Below are 17333 nucleotides of genomic sequence, written 5' to 3'. Positions count from 1 at the left end.
ATAAAGAGGAACTGATCATAGAACTAAAAATTAATGGTAACTTAGGTACAGGTAATCGTGATTTGATCACATTTATAATGTGCAAACAGAATAAAGGCCAGATCAGTGATACATACATACTTGGTGCTATGAAAGGGCCAATTTCACAAAGTTGAAAACAGTTACGAACCTGATCAGCTGGGAGTAAAAATTTAATCAGAAAAATGTGAATGGTAATTAGGAACTGTTTAAGAACGCTTTACTAGATGCCTAAAAAGCCACAATTCCGCAGATGAGGAAGGATGCCATACAGGTTAAAAAAATGACCTAGTTTAGAGGAGGAGTGAAGCTATAAAAACGTATAACAAGTGGAAGAAAGAGGAAGTTGATAGTAATGAATATAAATGAGAAGCTAAGAATTTTAGAAAATTGACAAGGGAAGCAAAGAAAGACAAGGCAAAATCTACTGCCAGCAGTCAGAGGACAATTAGGAGTTTTTTAAGGACAGGAAGAAAAACAACAAGAACAATGCTATTGGTCCATTACTAGATGGAAATGGTAGAACTAGCAATAATAATGCAGAAAAAGCAGAAGTGTTCAATAAATATTTCTGTTCTAGATTTGGGAAAAAAACAGATGAAGTAGTCATCATATTAGTTTCATCATATGATATAACACTTTTTCTATTCCACTAGTATCTCGAGGATGATTTGGTGGAGACAGTTAGACGCTCATGTAATCTCCATGCCTGAGTTCAATATTGAGCTGAAGGATAATTAAGTAAGAGGAACCAGCAATGGAGAAAAGAACAATAGAGGGAAGGAGAATGGACAACAAGAGGAAAGAGAGTGCCAGTAGCAATGACATTAACAGTCAGATAAGTGATATTGACAGTAGAATGAGTGTACCTAAATCAGGCAAGGAATCTGAGTCAAGCCAAGCAGAAACAAATAAGATGCCTGAACACCAGTGCAAGGAGCCTGGATAACAAAATGGAGGAACTAGACCTAGTGCAGGAAGTGAAATCAGATATTCTAGAAATAATAGAAACATGGTGGAATGGTAGTCATGACTGGAGTACCAGTATTGAAGGCTATGTGCTGTTCAAAAAAAGTCAGAAGTAAAGGTGGTGGAGTAGCATTGTATATTAATGATGAGGTAGACTGTTAAAAAAAAAACACCACCAAAACCTGAAGTGATGGAATGGATAAAACAATCTGTTTCAGTCAAAAATCACTTTAGCGAAGAAGGTAACAGTTATCACTACCACTGGGTTAGTGCTTGGGGTATGCTACAAACCCTGAGGATTCAATCAGGATATGGATAGAAACCTCTAATATTTTAACAATCACACAATTTCCAGTAATATTTATTTTATGTGAAACTTTAATTTCCTATACATAGATTGGAGGACAAGTGCTAATAATCATGGCAGGGCCCAGATATTCCCAAATGATAGAGCCAACAGATTTCTTCAACAAATAGTCACCAAACCAACAAAGAGGTGATGCCATTTTAGATTTAGTACTGGTAAGTAGCGAGGACCTCGCAGATGTTCCAGTGATCATGAACTAATTCAATATAAACTGAATGGAAGGATAAACAAAAGTAGGTCTCTAACTAGGGTCCTTGATTCAAAAGGGCAAACTTTACAAAATTAAGGGAATTAGTTAAGAACTGAACTCAAAGATCTGAATGCGGAGGAGACTTGGAAATATTTTAAGTGAAAGATGCAAAGCTATCTAAACCCTGTATCCCAAGCAAGGGGGGGTGGGGGGGAAATCATAGGAAAAGGGTTGCAGGCTAAACTGGATGAACAAGCATCCCAAACAGGTTATTAAGAGAGAAAAAAGCCTACAAAGAATGGAAGATGGGATGAATCAGCAAGGAGAGCTACTCTTTGGAGGTTAGAAAGTGTACGGGGGGGGGGGGACGGGAGGGGGAACTGATAACTGCTAAAGGCCAAGCAGAGTTGGGTCTTGCACAGGAAATTAAAGTCAATAATAAAGGGTTCTTTAAGAATATAACTGATTTTCTAGACAAAGAAAATGCAATAGATCTAATCTACGTGGATTTTAGTAAGGCATTTGATACAGTTCCCCATGGGAAATTATTAGTTAAACAGGACAAGATGCGGATTAATACAAGAATTGAAAGGTGTGTAAGGAATTGGTTTAAGGGGAGACTACAACAGGTCATACTGAAAAATGAACTGTCAAGCTGGAGGAAAGTTTCTACCAGAGTTTCTCAGGGATCAATCTTGGGACCAGTCTTATTTAACATTTTCTTTCATGACTTTAGCACAAAAAGTGGGAGTGCACTAATAAAATTTGTGGATGACACAAATTTGGGAGGAATTGTCAATATGGAAGGAGGACTGGAATATCCTAATCCAGTTTTTTGTAATAGAAATGGAACGATTTAATAGTGCAAAGCTCAAGGTTATGTACTTTGGAACTAACAAGAAGAATTTTTGCAATAAACTGGGGATGTATCAATTGGAAGCGACAAAGGAGAAGGAAGACCTGGGCGTATTGGTTGATCACAGGATGACTATCAGCTGCCGAAGTGATACAGCCATAAAAAAGTCTAATGCAATCCTAGGGTGCCTTCAGCAAGGTATTTCCAGTAGAGAGAGGGAAGAGTTACCATATTACGAGGCATTGGTGAGACCTCATTTGGAATAGTGTGCGCAATTCTGATTTACCATCTTTAAGAAAGATAAACTTGAACAGCAACAGGTGCAGAGAAGGGCTATAGGATAATCCGAAGAATGGAGAACTTACCTTATGAGAGAAGATTTAAGGAGCCTGGCTTGTTTAGCCTAACAAAATGAAGGCTGAGGGGAGACGGATAAATACCAGGGAGGGAAAGGAGTTACCTAAGTTAAGCACCAGTGCCTGCATAAGAACAAAGGGATATAAACGGGGCAGCAACAAGTTTAGGCTTGAAATTAGATGAAAGATTCTAACCACCACAGGCGTGAAGTTGTGCAACAGCCTCCCAAGGGGCGTAGTTGAGGCAAAACACCTAACTGGCTTCAGGACTGAGATAAATTTATGGAGGGGATAGTAGGCATGGCATGGCATGTGGCTCATCTGTGACTGATAGTAGCAAATATCCCCAACAGACAGAGATGGGACACTAGATGGGGAGGTCTCTGAGTTAGTAACGTGAATTCTTTCCCAGATGTCTGGCTTGTGGGTCTCAATGACATGCTCAGGGTCTAACTGACTATCTTATTTTGGGTTGGGAAGGAATTTCCCCCTTTATCAGGTTGGCAGAGACCCTGGTGGGGTTTTCACCTACTCTGCAGCATGGGGCACAGGTCACTTGTTTTAAACCGAAGTAAATGGTGGATTTTCTGTAATTTGAAGTCTTTAAATCATGATTTGAGGTCTTTGGTAACTCAGTCAGAGGTTATAGATCTATTACAGGAGCGGATGGGTGAGGTTCTGTGGCCTCTGATGTGCAGGAAGTCAGACTAGATAATAACGACAGTCCCTTCTGGTCATAAAGCCTATGAGGATGTTCAGCAGCAACTACGACTTTAAATCAGCATGTCTGGATAGCTTGTCAGGGATATAAAAAACTCCTCAGCAAACTCTATCGGAACATTCATTTTGAATTTCAATAAGTCTTGGGGCAATGGGGATATTCCAGAAAACTGGAAGAAAGCTAAGGGTGTGCCAACAGTTTAAAAAGGGAAACAGAATGATCTGGGTAGTTATAGGCCTGTCAGCCTGATATTGATCCTAGGCAAGATAACGGAGTGGCTGATATAGTATTCAATAAAGAAATAAAAGAAGGTAATACAAATGAATGCCAGTCAACATGGGTATATGGAAAATTAAAATGCATCTTCTTGGGAGGAGATTCAACGTTTGTTTGATAAAGATAAGTAGTAATGTATTATACTTAGACTTCTGGAAGCATTTGACTTAGTATCACATGTTGTTTTCATTTAAAAACTAAAATGATATAAAATTAAAATGGCACATATTAAATGGCCTAACTGCTGGCTAATCGAAAGGTCTTAAAAATGTAATTTTAAGCTGGGAATCACCAGAGATGTTTTTCTAGTGGGGTTCCACAGGGATTGTTTCCTGGCCCTACACTACTAAACATTTTTATTAATGACCTGGAAAAAAAAATCATCACTCTCACTGTGGGGGAGTGGTAAATAATAAGGAGGAGATGTCACTGATACACAGTGATCTGGTCTTGGTAAGCTGGGTGGAAGCAAACAATATGCATTTTAAAATAGCTAAATGTCAAGCCATATATCTAGGAACAAAGAATGTAGGCCATACTTACAGAATAGGGAGACTCTAACCTGGGAAGCAGTGACTGAATAAGATTTGTGGGATGTGGTGGATAATCAGCTGAATTTGAGCTTCCAGAGCAATGCTGTGGCCAAAAGAGTTAATGTGATCCTTGGATGCTTAAACAGGAATATAAAGTAAGAGAGTGCTATTTTACCTCTGCATTTTGGTACTGGTGTAATTGCTGCTGGAATATGGTGTCCAGTTGCAGTGTCCACAATTCAAGAAGAATGTTGATAAATTGGAGAGGGTTCAGAAAAGAGCCACATTAAAGGATTTTAAAAAATGCCTTATAGTGATAGGCTCAAGGACCCCAATCTATGTAGAGAAAGGAAATTGAGGAATAATTTGATTAGTCTACAAATACTTATGTGGGGAACAAATAATTATGAATATGCTCTTCAATCCAGTTGTGACAGATATAACATGATCTAATGATTGCAAGGTGAAGCTAGACAAATTCAGATTGGAAATAAGGTATATATTTTTAACGGTGAGAGTATTTAACCTTTGGAACAACTTGCCAAGAGTCATGGTGGAGATGCCATCACTGACAAATTTAAAATCAAGGTTGGATGTTTTTCTAACAGCTATGCTCTAGGAATTAATTTTGGGAAGTTCTATGTTCTGTGACTTACAGGTCAGACTGGATGATCACAGTAGTCCCTCCTGGCCTTGGAATCTATGAATATGGGAGTTAGGAGCTTACAGGCTCCTGTGACTTTGAAAATATCCCTAATAAAGTAAAACTGGACCTTTCACACATCTGTCACTCCATAGTCTATCTCACCCTAGTTCAATGTATTCCGTTAATTATTGTTTATGGTTTCTCAGCCTTCCAGTTGAAATGACAGTGCTCCATGTGATGAGCCAATTAGAATTTTTCAGGTAATGTTTTGACAGGCACTTTGTCTAATACGTTACTAAAATCCCTGTACTATGACACCTACTGCATTTCCTCTATATATGTAATAGTTTTGTCACAAAGTCCAAGAAGTGATCCAGGTTACCTCACATGATTTAATAAGCTTTTGATTTGTTTTGGATTCAGAAAATGGGGAAGGGGGGGGGAAAGGGTTCAAACGAGATATGTATGTGTAATAGCTTCATTTCATAACATTTTTACCATGAAGACTTCCTCTCTGTGAAATGAGTGTAATATTTTTAGCACACATTTTAAACTCTTGATGCTAACATGACATTCAAGTTTCCAAACTCTATACTTTTGTATTACAATGCCCTCCCCCCCCAATTGGCTATATGCCCCACTTTGATTTATACAGTGTCAAAAAACAACATCCCACAGGGTTATTTCCTTTCTTAAGGTTTCACTTGCTTTTCTCCTACTCTAAAGGTGAAGATCAGTCATGAAAACTTTAATTCTATAAAGCAGGGGTCGGCAACCTTTCAGAAGTGCTGTGCCGAGTCTTCATTTATTCACTCTAATTTAAGGTTTCGCGTGCTGGTAATACATTTTAACGTTTTTAGATGGTCTCTCTCTAGAAGTCTATAAACTACTGTTGTATGTAAAGTAAACAAGTTTTTTTAAATGTGTAAGAAGCTTCATTTAAAATTAAATTAAAATGCAGATCTTATCAGTTTAGTGCAGTGGTTCTTAACCTGGGGTGCGCACACCCCCTGGGGCAGGGCCGGTGCAAGGATATTTTGTGCCTAGGCGAAACTTCCCCCTTGCACATCAGTTCATTGAGGGGCAAATCCCAACGAGCCTTTTATAGACCCCAGGGGCCAGCCTGCCCATGCACCCAGCTCCCCCCTCACCTAGGGTTACTGTATTTCAACAATCAAAAAAGAGGGGAAAGCCCTGCCCCCATCCACTCCCTTCTACTTCCTACCCCAACTTCCCCTGTCAGAACCCCCAACCCCCTACTCCTTGTCCTCTGACTGCCCCCTCCTGAGACCCCTGCCACCCTAACGGCCCCCCTAGAATCCTACCCCCTACCTGTTCCCTGACTGCCCCAACCCTTATCCACACCCTCACCCCCAGACAGACCCCCCAGGACTCCCATGCCCCATCCAACCACTCTCCACCCCGACAGGACCCCCAGAACTCCCAACCCATCCAACCCTCCCTCTGCTCCCTGACTGCCCTCCGGGACTCCCCTTACCATGTCCATGCTGGTCAGACGCTGCCTCCACATGGCAGTGGGAGGGGGGGAGCTGTGGGAGGGGTAGCAGCAACGGCAGCTCACGCTTCCGGGAGCCGCAGAACCTTAGCGTGGTGAGGGGGGAACCTGGGGGCATGCCTGCCCAGGCTGTGGCCTGGTGCCCTCCCCGGAGGGCTCCTGCAGCAGATGCATACGGGCAGTGGTCCCCGTGTGCCCCCCAGCTCCCCCCTTGCTGCACTCAGGCTCTGTGGCTCCCGGGAGTGTGAGCTGCCAGCCCTTCTGCAGCAGGCTCAGGGCCCCATGCCCCAGAGGCTCACACTCCCGGGAGCCACAGAACCTGAGTGCAGTGAGGGGGGAGCTGGAGGGCACGCCTGCCGCCTGTCTGGGGTCCCAGCTGCCGGCCCCGCTCAGCCTCCTGCCGGTCTGGGGTTTCATTCGCTCAGCCAGCAGTTGGCTGAGCAGAGCCGGCGGCCAGGACCTCAGCAGGCAGCCGCATGCCAGGCAAAATCAGCTCGTGTGCCACCTTTGGCACGCATGCCGTAGGTTGCCAACTCCTGCTATAAAGGAAAGAAAGAAAATCTGCAGTCCATTTGTCCTAGGGTCACAGATATGAATCCCACAACGTGTTTGTGTTTGATCTTGAACTTCAGCTGGAGTCAGCTGCACTCCCATAAGAGTCCATAAGATATTCAATGGTGGATAGAGAACTTGGCCACATCAATTGCCCACAATGCTAGAAAACAAAATCAAGACACAAATCTTCTTTTGTCAAGCTTTGTGTTGGCTCGGTCTCCTCTATTCCACCAAATTTTCCTATCTTTGTTCATCCATTTTGCAAGACATTGAGAAATCACCTCCATGCTTTATTCCACATGCACTAATTAGTACGCATGATGCAAAATATGGACAGGATACAGTCCTCATCTATAAGAACTGTATCCTGTCGATATGTTAAGCCCTTTTTAAAGACCTAGCAATTCTGTGCTACTTACAGTGAATAAAGACCCTGGGCAAGTGTCTTTACTGCTCTGTGACTGTTTCTTCTCCTATTCTGTATCTGTCTTGTCTACTTAGAGCAGGGGTCCTGAAACTTGGGGTCAGGACCCCTCAGGTGGTCACAGGGCTATTGCATAGGAGGGGGTCGTGAGCAGCCAACCTCCACCCCAAACCTTGCTTTGCCTCCAGCATTTATAATAGTGTTAAATATATAAAAACGTGTTTTTTATTTATGGGGGGGCGGGGTTGTTGCACTCAGAGTCTTTCTATGTGAAAGGAGTCATCACTAATAAACAGTTTGAAAACCCCCACTTTGGCTGTAAACACTTTGGGACTGTCTCTCATATGTTAGGCACTGTACAAACGCAACATGGCCCTGATGTCACAAATGGGATATGGACGGTCTCACTCAATGGTTGACATGGGAGACAGGCTGGGTCAAATACCAGGAGATCAGGGTCTGAGCTATGCCAGAGGGCAGCTGGAGAGTCAGGTGGCAGGAGGCAGACAAGGTCTGGGAGATCACTGTCCAGCAGTAGGTGTAGGTAGAACAAGGGAAGCAGCCCTCAGCAGGGGAAACTCAGTTGCATGGACAACTTCCTGTTCCTGTGCTCGGTTTAAATACAAGCAGGGAACCAATCAGATTCCCCAGAGTTCTGGCAACTCTGGAATTCAGCTTCCAGTCCTGGCAACGGTTAGCAGGTTACTGGGTGGTTGGCTAGCATTTGTAAGGCCCTAATAGCCCTATGGCCCAGGTTTGAGACTGTGATCCCTGACAGGTGAAGCCTGTAGGTGCTAGAGCACGGATTGGCAACCATTGGCACGCGGCCCATCAGGGAAATCTGCTGGCGGGCCAGGACAATTTGTTTACCTGCAGCGTCCACAGGTTTGGCTGATCTGCACTCCCACTGGCCGCGGTTCGCTGTTCCAGGCCAATGGGGGCTGCGGGAAGTGGCGTGGGATGAGGCCACCGCTTCCCACAGCCCCCATTGGCCTGGAACAGTGAACCATGGCCAGTGGGAGTGCGGATCAGCCAAATCTGCAGAGGTTGCAGGTAAACAAACCGTCCCGGCCCACTAACGGATTTCCCTGACTGGCCGTATCGTAGTATAATTCCCAATTCTGGACCTTAGCATCCAAAATATGAGTACTAGCATGAATTCCCCTAAGCTTAATTACCAGCTTAGATCTGATAGGCTGCCAGCAATCAGGATTTAGAGTAGAGCGCCTGATAGACTCTGGTTTCCCCCAAAAATCTTACCTGGGTGTCCCAAGACCCAAATTCCTTGAGTCTTACAACAAAGGGAAATAAACCATTCCCTTCCCCCTCTCTTCTTCCTCCCAGCTTCTTCCCGCCCTGGGAACACTAGGAGATCGCCTGATTCAACTTCTTGAATCACCACACCGAGAGGAGTGTTACCTTCCCCCTCACCCAGAGACCGTACAGATTCAAGCTGCGTGAATCTAACACAAAGAGAAAATTTATCCTTCCCTTCTCCCCACCAATTCCCTTGAACCTTAACTAGGAGAAAAAAATCACACAGGTCTTAAAAGCAAAACTTTTAATAAAAAAGAAAGAAAAAAGTAAAAGGTTTATCTCTGCACTTTAGATGGTAAAAAGTTATAGGGTCTTTTAACTATAAACAATAGAAAGAAACTTTCTCCAGCAGAAACACAATTTAAGCTACTTCCAGCAAGTACACATATGCAAATGAAAAAAAAAATTAAAAGACTATGACCGCCTTTTCTTACTTACAATTCTGAATAGGTAAGAGACTGTAGCAGGGAGATTGGCAGAAACCTGGTTGCACCTCTAGTCCCATCCAGGACCCAGAGAGAACAAAGCCAAACCCAAACCCCACAAACAAAGGCTTCCCTCCACGAGATTTGAAAGTATCTTGTCTCCTGATTGGTCCTCTGGTCAGGTGTTTGCAGGTCACTGTTTGTTAACCCTTTATAGGTGAAAGAGACATTAACCCTTAGCTATCTGTTTATGACAGGCCGCGTGCCAAAGGTTGCCGATCCCTGTGCTAGAGTAACACAGATTATTACTAAGATAAATTGTCTTGTTTTCTTCCACTAATCCCTACCTACTTGTGTATTTGTCCTTTAATTATAAATTCTTCAGAGCAGGAAATATATCTGAAGTGTTTGTGGTGATCCTACTACATACATACATAGAGTACATAAATAATAATGATAAAAACATCTCATCTTCTTGCTGGGCCTATATTTTCCTAAAAATTCATGAGATAGAATCACCCATTACTGATCTGAAGCTTCCATATCCTGGGCACTCCATTCAAAAATGGTTTCCTTTAGTTTGGGGATGGATGTGAACCTCACTTCCGCATGATTATATATATTTTTAAGTTGTCTTATTCTTACAGAAGCATGAAACCTGGAAAGAATGTCAAACTGAAGTAATTTTCATTAGGGCCAATTTAACAATGTAGGCACTCCCACAAGACCAGCTATTAAGGTTGTTCATGCATTTGAACAATTTCAGACAACACAACTTATTGGCTGGGTTGATAGTATGCCACATTACATTAGCGTCAGTGACTAGCCAAAGTTACAGATGTGTTTTATGTACATTTCAGAATTCTGCTTTCAAAGTACAAAAAGAAAAACAAAATTACTATTCAGGTCATTTCCTTTTAGCAGAAGCAAAGTCTATTCTACACAAACATGAAATTGATGACTAGCTGGGAATCCAGCCACTGGTGCCTAGGGTAAAATCTGCTTTTTTTATTTACTTTATTCAAAAGGACAGTGCAGACCTGAAATGGATCAGATATGTATAGTTTATTTTACATTAAACTAGCAAGTTTCATGAGTAAATCAACACAACAGGAGTAAATCACTGATTCCTAAGAACCAGTAGGTGGGCAAATTACAAAAACCAATTGCTATGTAGGTTTTAGTCGTCTAAGCCTAATTCTTTTCTCACTTACAGCAGTGTGGTGAGATCAGATTCAGGCCCATACTATTTAAGAAGGTAGCCTCTATCATAAATGGCAGTTACAAGTAAGAATTCAGAGAGGACAGACATGCAGAAATGAGCATCCCTTTTCTTTGAGGTTAGCTATGAGACATGAATATGTGGCTAGCATGGTTCTCCATCAATATCTGAAAATGCCTCCTCTGAAAGGGAACAGTGGTGCTAGGTTTCCCAATATTCTTGAAAGGAAGTGTTTGAAATGCTAATAGTCCACATTTTAAAATCAGATACTTCACTCCTAGTGATGCACACTCATGGGGCAAAACGTGTGCTCATTTCAAACAATGGGAGTTTTGTCATCAGTTGAAATGGAACCTGGATTTGGCACTCTATGAGAAGGGCTAATCCTCTTAAAATACTCCCTAAGCAATTTTAATTTTCTCAACATAAAACTCCCCACTGTCACCCCTCTTCAACTTGGAGCCCTTAGGGTATGGGGAAAACTCTCAATCTTTGCTAGCATTCTGGATTTGGGGATTAGAGATCTTCATTTTCTGAAAATACTGAGTTCCAATAATATTTTATAGGATAATTGAGTCAAATTTAGCTGAAAATTTAGGTTTTAGAAAATAAGCGTTAAAAATATTATATTAGTTCTAATGGAAGCATGGAGTAAATCATTCAACCTTTACTTAAGCAAAGGTCTTTTTAGTGTCAAACTGAGATTCCAGTGAGTTTTGTCCAATTAAGAAATCCAGGATTTGGCCAAGTTATCAAAAGCAAATGTTCTGTAGAGTTGGAACCCTCAAGTGTTGCTATCAGTGTATTAAATCCTAAAATGGACTCAGCCCAGCCTGAAGGTGATGCAAAAAGGAAATATCATACTAAATGGTGAAGCGTAAGTTCTAATCCCTTCACGTTTAATAATCAGAGATCTTATCTGTAATACAGATATGGAGATCTGATTTTTACTTTTTTTATTGGCCAGTGTTGAGGCCCCGCTCCTCTTTCAAATGCAGTGTGGCTGGTTTGCACTGCAATGGTGGTATAAAGCAGCCCTAAAACTATGCATCCAGCCCCAGATGGATCACCTCAGTGTAAAGGGTCCTCCAGTTGCACTGAGCTAGCACCGTAGATCCTAGCCTGCGTCAGTGTAGAAGAGTGTTCAGGAGAAAATAGGCAAGTCTGCAGATTCTGTTTGCCCCTCAGATATCTGCAGATTGGTTTGGATCCCCAGGACTATTAGCATCCAGTATAAATTAGAGTAAGCTTTAGAGCTGCTTTAAGCTACACCTGGGGGACCAGACCAATGTACACCTTATTTAGGATATGCAGAGAGCAAAAGCCATCTCTTCAATCACCTTCTGGACTCTGTAATTTGACCCATGATGTTTGACCCAACTATGCATTAGTGGCAGCCGCCAATCAGATACAGAATGGAAGCCAGTCCCAGGACAGAGAAATCAAGATACAACAAATTCATGCTGTGAAACACTCAGTGGGAACTCTGCTGGGAGCTGGTGAATCTTGTGAGACCATGGAAATGAATAACAACTTGAATTCACAAGCACCAACAGCATGAATCTACAGAGTATACAAAACTGAAACACATGCTACCCATCAAGAGAAAAGCTTTCCCCCCGAATACAAAAACACCCACCAATTCAGAAAATTAGTGTCAAGAGATACATCTCTTTCTAACTTTAGAGCATCTAGAAAGAATGGCAGGATTTCTATCTCTGCCTTACTCTCCTTGATGTACAGGCATGTTTAAGCCACGGCCCAGTTCTTGGCATAGTGCAATTACACCAGAATCTCAGCTTCCATTAAAAACTTAAGCAAACTTCTAGCCCTAATGGTTGTGCAAATATCTGCATGAGTTTGTAGGCTGCCTGAAATAATAGCTGTGACAGGCTTAAACTGCATCACACATCTCAATAGGGCATTACCAACAAGACCCACAGCTCTGGGGGACCCTGCCAATAACAGATGGCTGTGAATGTAGCAGCACAAAGAAGGGGATTACAGTAGTCCCAGCCTACACATACAAGTAGGTACATCCTTGGCTGTTGGAATAAGTATTGGAGGCCCCTCTGGTACCACTTCAGGGTTTGGGACAGGGATTCCTACTGACACCCTAAGCTCCTAAGGAGGAGGACCCTGCTGCAACTCCTATGGGAAGATGAGAGCCTCATGCCGCTGCCCCGTCTCTATGGGAAGTCCCCTTAACATCACCACTACCAAAAGGGAGAGGTGGTCAGGGCTATTGTGTTCACAAAGGGTCTCAGGGAACCCCAAAACTGTGGTGTGCCTACAGCCTGCAATCACCTTCACCTGGCCTTGCATTACATCCTAGAATCACATGTGAACCAACATGTGGAGGTGGAGCTGGGAGGGTGACATAAATATATATCAGCTGCCCTGTGGAAATGTGAAGTATGTTTAGCAAAACTCAGAACTGGAACCCGATCTAGGCTAGCTATATGAATGCCAGAGAAATTAGTATAATTCCAGAGCCTAAAAATTATATTAATAATACTTGTATAGCACCCTGAATTTCCTAATTAATTACAGGTATTATTTAAGGAAACCTCACAATCCACCTTTGATGTAGGGAAAATTGACTAGGGAAATTGAGGCAGAGAGGTTTAGTGACTTACCCAAGGCCACAGAGGCAGTGACTGTCAGAGCCGGGATTAGAGCTCAGGAGTTTCTGGCTCCCAGTCCCATGCTCAGACCACTAGACCATGGCCTCAGGATATTTCCAGCTGGTCTTCAGTCTAAAAAAAAGTAAATTCTCAAATCCAATATGCAATATGTATTTATATTTTTACTCTGAAAATAGAATGTAATGGTATGAGTAACACCGCATTGCTGGTAAATCAATGATGAAAACAAGCCAGTACATTTTGTCCAATTTACCTTAATCATACATTTGTGTATGATAAAGATTTGCAGAAAATTCTTCATTTAAATTTCAGCCGATACAAACAACTTTAGTGTTTCTCAGGGTAAGGAACAAATTACCTTTCCAAGCCAGCCAGCATGTCATTTGTATTAATGGTGAGTAATGCTAAGTTGCTCTGTGCGTAAGAAAACTCTATTAAGAAAGTCACATCCCTTGGCGAAGCTAGATCCTTAGTAAATTTTACTAGCTAAGCAGTGAGCTCCATGTCAAAGTAATTACACCTTTTATCCACTGCGAGCTCTCTTTTAGCTTCTTCATACTCCTTAATTTCCCACTTCAGCTAATGTAGCAGTAAAATCACAGAGGTTTTAAAAGGTCAGCTACTGGCGCATGAATGTTCTGTTGAGCTCCATGCATTGAAAGCACATCATGTAAAAGAAGGAATTAATTAAGTAACAATTAAGTAGTGATGGATCATTGACAACATATATACACTTCGGTGCTAAAATTAATCTCCCCTGTAAAGCCAATAGATTTGTGTATCTCCTCATTTATACACTGGCAAGATTCATGCTTGAAATATAAAAGGGCCACGTTTCTAAGCAGTATCTGGTGAAATCATGACACATCTTCTGGCACTGATGAGATTATACAGTCTTTCTCACACAAGAGAGTCAGGTAAATTCATTTTAAAAATCAGATTTGGGAGATTAATGAAAATATAAAAAGCAGAACATTTCTGCATGGCTGGTGATTTGAAGATAACCATAGAGGCATTTTTAAATAGAGGCATTTTAAAAATAAAAGTACTTAGCATGAATCACTTTGTTAAAAGCATCAGAGGGGTACCTGTGCTAGTCTGGGTCTGTAAAAAATGACAAAGAGTCCTGTGGCACCTTATAGACTAATAGACTTATTGGAGCATAAGCTTTCGTGGGTGAATACCCACTTCATCAGACGCATGTGGTGGAAATTTCCAGAGGCAAGTATAAATATGCAGGCAAGAATCAGTCTAGAGATAACGAGGTTAGTTCAATCAGGGAGGATGAGGCCCTCTTCTAGCAGTTGAAGTGTGAACACCAAGGGAGGAGAAACTGCTTTTGTAGTTGGCAAGCCATTCACAGTCTTCGTTAAAAGTGTTAACAGCTAAGAAGTGTTCTGTTCCTACAGCATCTCCTCTAGTAAGCTGCCATATTGTTTCCTTGTATTGACAATCAGATGCTTAGTACATAGATTGGCAGTTGGCCCAGTCAATCTTCAATTCTAAAAGCCTCTTATGGAATGAAAAATCCTTGGTTCATTCACACCTTGTAGAAAGGATGACAGGGCAGATCCATTTAGAATATATGTTGAATCTGATTCTCCCTTACCTGGCACGTTGTGTAGTCATTTACAGCTGTGCAAAGTGAGTAAAAAATGGGCATAAAAGGCTGCCACCAGTGTGAGTAGAGAATTGCGATTTCGTTGCATTACTTTGCACAGGCATAAATGCTTACACAAAGTGCAGGCAGGCAATGAAAAAATCAGGCCTTGACTATCTAGGTTAAACTATTTTGACACAAAACTATTTTGACACTAGCCAAGCCCTTCCTAGGAAACACAATTCACTGAAACAGAGCCGGCTTTAGGCCAATTCCACCAATTCCCCCGAATCGGGCCCAGCGCCCAGTGAGAATCTCTTCCCTGGCTAGAGGCATCTTTTTAATTTTTACTCACCTGGCAGAGCTCCGGGTCTTCGGCGGCACTTTGGCGGCGGGTTCTTCAGTGCCACCGAAGACCTGGAGCAGGTGAAGGACCCGACACCGAAGCGCAGCCGAAGACTCGGAGCACTGGCCAGTAAGTATAAGGCCCACGTGCTTTTTTTACATTTTTTTTTTTAATAGTCATCCCTGCCGGGGCCCCGTTGAAACTGTTTGAATTGGGCCCCGCACTTCCTAAAGCCAGCCCTGCACTGAAACATGTAGGTGCAAAGTGTATTTACTAGATAAGCTTGCAGTTTCCTGGATATTTGGCACATAAAATATTAAGCATTATTACATACTGTGATGCTGTTCACATTAGTAAAACTCATCCAAGCAAGAGTTCTATTTCTGCCTCATTTTAATGGGAAAAAAATGGGTTCTAGCATCCATATTCTCATGAGAGGAAACTTATCACCTCCCTTCACTTAGCTTCATGTTTCACACACTTCTTCTATGCCCAAGCCCGGACATCATATTATTTACACAAGTGCCTATAATGCTGTAACACTAACAACAGACATCAGTGCAAGAGTCACTACAAATGTAAGTCCTCAAGTGTTCAATTCTATTCCTCCTTACCTGTTATAGTACATATAGTGCAGCATATAATTACTGATATGACATCAGTAATATGATATTTTGTGTTACAGAAATTTATCCCTGCTATGGTAGTGAAAGGTACAGTACTAGTACCGCTTTCCCTTTCAGATACAACCTAATATTACTTGCAAACACCTGCATAAATTTTGTAGCTTAAATAATTTAGGCCTCAATCCCGCTCCCATTAGAGTGTATGGCAGAATATTCACTTATTTCCACAGGAGGATTAGACCCCTAATAGGCTGTATATTCTCTGTGTATTTGGAGGTTAATTCCACAGTGTTCCTCATCACCCCATCTCAGGCTGCACGTTGCTGTACTTATATTTTCAACAAGGAGCAGTATGGGTCTAGCAGAAGGCTGATGAGGAAAAATCTTACTTTCTTTATTCCTTCAAGCAGTATTGCTACAAAGAAAAGTGTTTGTGCTTCCATTATAAATTCTCTTTTCTTAAGGGTTTATTATTAGTCATTATGAAGCCCATATGAACCAAGTTTCCACCTCTTTTGATATTTTCTGACTCCTCCCCTGCACACCAAATCAAGTGCCCTATGAACAATTGGATTTTTTTTTTAGTACTATTTTTTTTTTGTCATTTATGCTGGACCCAGTGTTCCTTGGAACATCCTGAACTGTTAGCTTGGCTCAATAAACAATTAATGTATGTGTGCACACCCTCGCACCTGCCCATTACACTTCAGCTTAGCGGTTACTAAGGTGGTGGGAGAAGATGTAGTGGGAGGGATACAGAAGGGCTACAGTAGAATTGCACTTCACTCTGGCAATTCTCCAATGCTGTATGGTCTCTTAGGGCTTTGAGCCAGCTGTTCTAGACTGTTCTAAATTAGGTAAGGGCCTGGGCTGTGACAGGGTTGGACAGAAGTCCTTCTCTCTTCTCCATTGAGCGTATCTTGTCACAGAAGAGATTCTTCTTAATAAGACTTTGCTCAGCATTGCCATAATTTCCCCAGAATGTGTCCTGATTCTGATCTCATTTATTGTGGTAGAAAACAAGAGTAATTCTGTTTAGGTCAGTAGAGTTAAACAGTTGTAAAGCAGGTGTGAGATCAGAATCAGGCCCTGGTGTCAAATCTAAAAGATCCACTGAACCAATCTGATAGCTATCTAACATTAATTCCTCAGGGTAGGCATTGTGCTTACTTTTTATCTTTCATAGCACCAAGCATATCACTGGTGTATCCTGATAAAACAAACAATAATAATGATAGATGCAAATGTCTCAGGGTACATAGGTAATTTGCTTTCGCTGAGGTACAGAAAATATCACTGAATTAATGAGATTTTGAATAATACTGTGAGCGTTCCAAAGATACCCTGTTAGGTCTGCCTGCCCTTGGGAGCTGATGATATTGTTTCCCTCTATTATATTTTTATATCACCATTACATAAATTACACTCATATAACCTAAAGGAAATGAAGATAAAAGTTCTGATTTGGAGACTGAGAGGTAAGTTTGCAACACTATCCATAATGTACCTTGCTATGTCTAGCAACTACAGGGATGTCAGGATGGCATGGAATCTTACATTAGAACAATACCAAATTCACAGATTGTGCTTGGAAATGTCACTTGACAATAAATGTTATTCTCAAAGACTGATAAAAAAAAATTAAAAAGTGAAGGTCATGTTGATTTTGTGTCAAAATACTGACACTGTAAAAACACTACAAAATATGCAATAGTGTCTCCT

At 41.7% G+C, this 17333-nt stretch overlaps 1 protein-coding gene across 7 annotated transcripts in view; it reads right to left on the bottom strand.

Annotated features, from left to right (window-relative positions):
* TAFA5 (TAFA chemokine like family member 5) overlaps nucleotides 1-17333 on the bottom strand; it is a 654906-nt gene that overhangs the window by 96403 nt on the left and 541170 nt on the right. For 2 of the 7 annotated variants that reach the window (XR_007772063.1, XR_007772064.1), the window contains exon 4: nucleotides 13031-13150. The exons of the other annotated variants lie outside the window; for them this stretch is intronic. The gene's annotated coding sequence lies outside the window, so the exon portion shown is untranslated. The remainder of the gene's footprint in view (nucleotides 1-13030; nucleotides 13151-17333) is intronic. 7 annotated transcript variants of the gene reach the window in all.

Source organism: Gopherus flavomarginatus, chromosome 1 (genome assembly GCF_025201925.1).
Source record: "Gopherus flavomarginatus isolate rGopFla2 chromosome 1, rGopFla2.mat.asm, whole genome shotgun sequence".
Taxonomy (NCBI): Eukaryota; Metazoa; Chordata; order Testudines; family Testudinidae; genus Gopherus; species Gopherus flavomarginatus.
This window is presented reverse-complemented; position numbering and strand designations above follow the sequence as displayed.